This window comes from Marmota monax, unplaced genomic scaffold (assembly GCF_021218885.2).
Source record: "Marmota monax isolate L192 unplaced genomic scaffold, Marmota_monax_Labrador192_F-V1.1 WCK01_AAM20220418_F8-fsc00095, whole genome shotgun sequence".
NCBI classification, from domain to species: Eukaryota; Metazoa; Chordata; class Mammalia; order Rodentia; family Sciuridae; genus Marmota; species Marmota monax.
In genome coordinates, this window is record NW_026695244.1 from 386,638 (window position 1) to 392,666 (window position 6,029).

General features: G+C 36.2%; 1 pseudogene; it reads right to left on the minus strand.

The window, feature by feature from the left end:
- Positions 1-4,530: 4,530 nt before the first annotated feature.
- LOC124105713 (small ribosomal subunit protein eS27-like) lies at positions 4,531-5,816 on the minus strand (annotated as a pseudogene).
- Positions 5,817-6,029: the final 213 nt, after the last annotated feature.

Consider the following 6,029-nt stretch of genomic DNA (forward strand, 5'->3'; position numbering starts at 1 on the left):
CACTGAAGGGCATCTAGGTTGGCTTCACAGTTAGCTATTGTGAATTGTGCTGCTATAAACATTGATGTGGCTATGTATGCTGTAGTATGCTTTTTTAAGTCCTTTGGGTATAGACTGAGGAGAGGGATAGCTGGGTCAAATGGTGGTTCCATTCCCAGATCTCCAACGAATCTCCATACTGCTTTCCATATTGGCTGTACCAATTTGCAGTCCCACCAGCAAAGTATGAGTGTGCCTTTTCCCCCACATCCTCACCAATTGTTGTTATTGTTGTTTGTCTTCATGATAGCTGCCATTCTGATTGGAGTGAGATGATATCTTAGAGTAGTTTTGATTTGCATTTCTCTGATTGCTAAAGATGATGAATATTTTTTCATATATTTGTTGATTGATTATATATCTTCTTCTGAGAAGAGTCTGTTCAGGTCCTTGGCCCATTTGTTAATTGGATTATTTGTTTTTTCAGTGCTTAGCTTTTTGAGTTCTTTATATACTCTAGAGATTAGTGCTCTATCTGATGTGTGAGGGGTAAAAATCTGCTCCCAGAATGTAGGGTCTCTTTTCACTTCACAGATTCTTTCTTTTGCTGAGAAGAAACTTTTTAGTTTGATTCCATCCCATTTATTGATTCTTGGTTTTAATTCTTGCACTATAGGAGTCTTATTAAGGAAGTTGGGGAATTTTACTCAGCATTAAAAGAGAATAAAATCATGGCATTTGCAGGTAAATGGATGGTGATGGAGAAGATAATGCTAAGTGAAGTTAGCCAATCTCAAAAAACAAATGTTGAATGTTTTCTTTGATATAAGGAGGATGATTCATAGTGGGGTAGGGAGGGGGAACATGAGAGGATTAGATAAATTCTAGATAGGGAAGAGGGATGGGAGGGAAAGGGAGGGGGCAGGGGGTTAGCAAGGATGGCGGAATGTGATGGACATCATTATCTAAAGTACATGTATGAAGACTCAAATTGGGTGTCAACATACTTTATATACAAACAGAGATGAAAAATTGTGGTATATATGTGTAATAAGAATTGTAATGCATTCCACTGTCATATATTTTAAAAAGTAAAATCAATAAAACTTAAAAAAAAAGATTAGAACCCAAGGGGATCACCCAGCTAGGCTGGCATATAAGAAATGGAACAGCCATAGACAATTAATGGCAGGCCATCTGGAAGAAAGCTGGTGATAACTAATATTGTCTGGTATTGGATCTCAAGTGTTAAGGTCTGGTCTGATTCATTTAAAGATTTGAGAATGAGGTGAACATTCAACTTCACATGCTAGCAAAAGTCCATGGCTACTGCATCTTTACTATGTTTCTGTTTAAAAGTAAAGGTATGGGACAGATTGGAAGGTCTTTCATATCTAGGATATACCCTTGGTTTTAAGCTATTTGATCATCATTGATCATTCATTGATGTAGTTTAGTCATGTTTCTTGGAGTTTGCCGAGCCTCTTTGATCTATGGATTTATAGTTTTATCTAATTCAGAAATTTCAACTATTGTATCTTCAAGTATATTTTTCTGTCCCTTCACCCTCCTCCAGGAACTCTAATTACACACATATTACAGCTTCCCTGCTACTCTGGTTATTTTGTTCTTGCAGCTTTTTTTCTCTCTGAGTTTCATTTTGGATGATTTCTATTGTTGTGTCTTTATGTTCAGTAATGTTTTCTTCTTCAGTATTGAATCTGCTGTTAACTTTATGCAATGTATTTTTCATTTCAGACACTGTAGTTTGCATCCAGAAGTTTAATGTGAGTTTTTTATGTCTTTCTCTATCTTACTGAGCATATGAAATATGGTTATAGTATTTGTTTTAATATTCCCATCTACTAATTCCCATATGTGTGACATTTCTGGGTCTAATTCTATTGATGGATTGTTGTCCTCATTATGGGTCATATTTTCTTGGTTCTTTGCACTTCTGTAATTTTTAAATTAAATACTAGACATTGTAAATTTGCCTTGCTGAAGGCCGGATTTTTTTTATTCCTATAAATATTTTTGAGGTTTGTTTGAAAATGTAGTTAAATTTAAATCACTTATAAATTGTTTAATCTTTTTGACATGTTTAAGCTTTGTCTTATGAAACCAGAAAAGCCTTTAGTCTAGGGTTAATTTTTCCCAATAATTTTTTTCTCACTGCTAAGTGATCCATGAATGGTGAGATTTTCCACTATAGTACAAACTTGAGCTATTTTTATTCCTGTGTGAACTTTGAGAATTGGTTCCTTTACTTCCATCAGATGATTCTTTCCTCAGACCTGGATTGTTTCCTTATTCATAGGTACTGATTAGTACTCAGATGAACACACAAGCGTGACTCTATAGATTGCTAGAGCTGTCCCACTGTGCAGCTCTTTCTTCTCTGTTACTTTGCCCTGCAAGCTCTAGCCATCTTGGCCTCCCCGGACTCTGTCTCTTCAAATGAAGGAGACTACCAATCTCTGCCTGAGTTCCCCCTCCTTTGCCATAACCTGGAAAATTTTTCCAGACAGGAAGCCAAGGTAATAATGTTTTATAATAATGATCTCTCAAGGATCACTATCCTACAGTGCCTGATATCCAGTGTCTGAAAATTGTCATTTTATACATTTATCCATCTGATCTTTTCTTGTTTCAGCAGAAGGTTACTCCAATCCTTGTTATTTCAGCTTGCCAGTAGAGAAGATATAAAATCAACAGAACCACCAGTTGTTGCATGGACAATATTCAAGCTCCATATCCTGAGATTTGCATGGTATGTTATTGCAAAGAAAAAGGAAGTCTAAGAAACTTTATTCATCATTCAACATGTATTTAATTACTATGGCAGAGATGGCTGGCTGACCACTAAAATATGCCTCCTTTCCATATATGGAATTGTTCTTGGGAAATGGCTGCTGTCACATCCACAGCTCAGTTATGCCAGGGCAGTGGGTAAATTGCAGGAAAGTCAAAGAAAATGCCTAGAGGAAAGCATGGGAGACATTTGGTTTATTTGGGAAGACTTACAAAAAATCAGTGACTACTCTAAGAATTCAGTGGTAACAGACTGAACAGATAGCACCTCTGTCCCTTAAGGTGACTTGCCAAGCATAGCTTCCTCTCCCTCACAGCATTCTGTCCAGTGATAGCCAGCTGGTCAAGTAACATGAATGCTATCCAACAGGATCCTCAGTACTACACCCATCCCTACTCAGAGAAGAGTTTTGTATCTTCAACTGCAGAAGCAGTGACAGCATCAGTGTTAGCTTGTTTGTATGACCAGCATCCCAAGGAGCAACTGTCCCGGCAGTAGCTTTCTAGATAACAATAGCTTGCCCTAGTTCCCAGAGTGCATAAGAGAAAGCCAGTGTCCTTCAAGATAATATGTAGCTAGATTTTCCAGCTCAGGCTTACTCTCGCTGTTCCAATGGAATGGGCATAAAAGTAAAGTGTGTCATTTCTAGGACAAGCTTTCAAAAAGTAGATACACCTTCTTCATATTCTTTTCCTTCTGATGACAGAATGCTGAGGATAATAAGTATTCTTGGAATGATTACGCCAACATATGAAGAGTCTCAGTCCCTAAAATCAGCTTTTCCCTGGAGAGCTGCCCACCAGAAACACCTATATTGAATAGCAAGACACACTAAATTTCTGTGGGTGTTAAGCTGTTGTAGTTTCAGAGTTACTTTATTAAAACAGCAAGTATTGCCCAAATAATACTGGGAACTTCTGGATGCCAGGTACTGTGTTAAGTTTTGGATGTACAATGAGAAAAAAAGAGCCATGGTTCCTGCCTTCTTCCACCTTAAAGATTAGTCAAGAAAGATTAAAAAAATAAACAAGAAACAGAAACATACAGTCATTCCTTGCAAAGCATCTCCCTGATTAACGTCTTCCCAGTAGAACATCTGGGTTTTAATACCAAACTTCAGAGAATACTTTTCTCTTGATATGGTTGTTTTTGACTAATATTTGTACAGAAAATGTTTATATTTAAAAAAAACACCAAAACCTCAAGATGAAAATTTTAAGCTAAATGAGACATTTGAAAAGTCTTGAATTGCATTCAAATATAATTGGTAGAATACATAATCACATGTAGGTATTTGTTATGGTTTGGATATTAAATATCTCCCCAAAGCTCATGTGTTTGAGTTGGTTCCCATCAGCAAGCTATTGGGAGGTTGCAGATTTTTAGGAGGTGGGGCCTAGTTGAAGGAAGTTAGGTTGCTGGGGTGGGCATACCCTAGAAGGGTATATTACCCTTCCTCTCTTTTTTGCTTCCTGACTACCATGAGGTGAGCAGGTAATGCCTCATGTTCCTTGTACTGATGTTTTGCCTTGCCATAGGTCCAAAGCATTAGGCCATGCAAACATGGATGGAAACTTACAAAAATATGAGCCAAAATAAATCTTCCCTCCTTATGATTTGATTTTCTTGCATATTTTGTCACAACAATGGAAATCTAACATAACATTTTTCCAACTTTTTAAAAAACATTTAAAAACTGAAAAAGCAGAAATGTTTAAAGAATATATACTCTTGACCTAGAGACAATGATAGTTTTATTCAAATGATCTCTTCCCAATTTTACAATCATGCTTTTGCTTAAGTAGTTTTTAGACCTCTCTCCAATCTTCCTCCCCCAATGACTCCAGCTTAAGTCTTTCTTTCATTCTTATCTTGAATTTATAAATAGCCTTTTATTATAGACTATACTTTAGTTGTTCTCACTGCAAAATTCAATGTTATATATTAGTAATAATCAAAGGCAATATTTTCCAATTTATTTTATATCATCATTTAAATGAATCCTCCCAATAATTCAACTCTATACAAATTAAACCTTTTTTATTTTTGAATTGTTTTGCACAAAACCCCTCTAAAATGCATTGAATATTTTTCTTTCTCTTGAAACAGTATGCACAGAATATCCTTTGCCTTTGCCTGACTCACGGTCTGATTGAAAACATCTGTTATTGCACTGGTTCATGGCACAGCGATGCCTAGATAATCGATGACTCCAGATGCCTTTTTGATCATTTTCATCATATATACTTTTGCATCTTTCATGACCAGCTGCTACTCTTGCTTCTGATCCAGCTTTTTTTTTTTTTTTAATTCTCAGCTCCTAATAACCCAGGAAACCAGCCAAGGAACTTGCTATCATTTGCAATAAAAATAACTAGACCCCAAGGATCTTATAAATCAACTGAATTAATTTGGTGGTACCTATTTTGTATATTTAAATGCCTATTTTTTCTTACTTTCTAGTTCTTGGCCACTTTAAGGGCTAAAAATTATTTCTTGATAAACAAGGTATTACCTCATATATACTTCATATGCATTATCAACATTTTGTGTGTGAGTACATGTAAATGCATGCATAGCACATTATTCAATGGGGGGGGGGGTTGTCCATAATCAAAACTTTATTGAAAAACACTAAAATAGGAGATCATTGTTGTATACCTTACAAAATCAAATATAATTACATTATTTTGGTAGAGTAACTAGAATTACTGAACTCATAAGGCTTCTGTGAGAAAACACAAATTCTGGAAGTTGCACAGATTATTAGTGTTGCTTTCTTCTAAAAGAACAACCTTCTGTGAGTCTGGCTTTCCTCCTGTAGGCTGGCACAACACTGTTGAACAACCTACACAAAGAACCACTGTCTCAGTATGGCTGAAAACCCTGGTAATCTTGTAGCAACCTGGACATTTCACATCCATAAAATAAGAATTTGGACTTTGAACTAGCTGTTTCTTTTTGTGTTTTTTTCTTTTCCTCTTCTAAGGAAGGGATGTAGCAAATCTCTAGCCCAAGGCATAGTGATCCTTTCCCAAGTACAGTCCGTCCAGATCACTCAGGTGACAGATTCTTCTTTCAAAAATTTTACATCTGCACATCCTCCTTGGGAATGCTTTGAGGACAGGACTCTATTTCTTTATATAGTACCTGGGACATAGTGAGAGCTCAAAAATATTTGTTTGGTAAACAAATGAATTAATGTATGTTATAGTATAGGCTCCTGATATGACCA